Genomic DNA, 1,094 nt, shown 5'->3' with positions numbered 1-1,094 from the left:
AGCAAAGGGTCTGAATATTTAGGACCATGTGATATTTCAGTTTTTTTTTTTTAATAAATCTGCAAAAATGTCAACAATTCTGTGTTTTTCTGTCAATATGGGGTGCTGTGTGTACATTAATGAGGAAAAAAAATTAACTTAAATGATTTTAGCAAATGGCTGCAATATAACAAAGAGTGAAAAATTTAAGGGGGTCTGAATACTTTCCGTACCCACTGTAGCTGGAAGCAGTGTGTGTGCGTGTGTATCAGCGTGTTTATGTGCAAGTTGCGTGGATCAGTCGGAAACGAGTCAAAAGCATTGTTTGTGAAAGTCTTTGGCTGTTTGTCCATTTTGATGTAAGAGCAGTTCTGTAGCGTTAGTTTGTTTGTTTTTATATGTCTCTACGGAGACTTCCCATATACATTTTTGCGTGCTTATGTCATTTTGCATCAATACTGTTTGCAAGAGTTTGCCTCTGGGGACAAATTGGTCTATGATATTTCTCATGTGAATTTGCTCATATATGCTTACACACACACACACACACACACACACATATATATATACAGTATCTCACAGAAGTGAGTACACCCCTCACATTTTTGTAAATATTTTATTATATCTTTTCATGTGACAACACTGAAGAAATGACACTTTGCTACAATGTAAAGTAGTGAGTGTACGGCTTGTATAACAGTGTAAATTTGCTGTCCCCTCAAAATAACTCAACACACAGCCCTTAATGTCTAAACCGCTGGTCACAAAAGTGAGTACACCCCTAAGTGAAAATGTCCAAATTGGGCCCAAAGTGTCAATATTTTGTGTGGCCACCATTATTTTCCAGCACTGCCTTAACCCTCTTGGGCATGGAGTTCACCAGAGCTTCACAGGTTGTCACTGGAGTCCTCTTCCACTCCTCCATAATGACATCACAGAGCTGGTGGATGTTAGAGACCTTGCGCCCCTCCACCTTCGGTTTGAGGATGCCCGTGCTTTGCCAATCCATCACCTTTACCCTCAGCTTCTTTAGCAAGGCAGTGGTCGTCTTGGAGGTGTGTTTGGGGTCGCTATCATGTTGGAATACTGCCCTGCGGCCCAGTCTCCGAAGGGAG

At 41.1% G+C, this 1,094-nt stretch overlaps 1 protein-coding gene across 1 annotated transcript in view; it reads left to right on the top strand.

The window, feature by feature from the left end:
• The window catches only part of LOC107595322 (dynein heavy chain 2, axonemal), a 165,735-nt gene that overhangs the window by 70,770 nt on the left and 93,871 nt on the right, over positions 1–1,094 (top strand).

The sequence above is a fragment of the Sinocyclocheilus grahami genome, unplaced genomic scaffold (genome assembly GCF_001515645.1).
Source record: "Sinocyclocheilus grahami isolate Dianchi unplaced genomic scaffold, SAMN03320097.WGS_v1.1 scaffold200.1, whole genome shotgun sequence".
Taxonomy (NCBI): Eukaryota; Metazoa; Chordata; class Actinopteri; order Cypriniformes; family Cyprinidae; genus Sinocyclocheilus; species Sinocyclocheilus grahami.
This window is presented reverse-complemented; position numbering and strand designations above follow the sequence as displayed.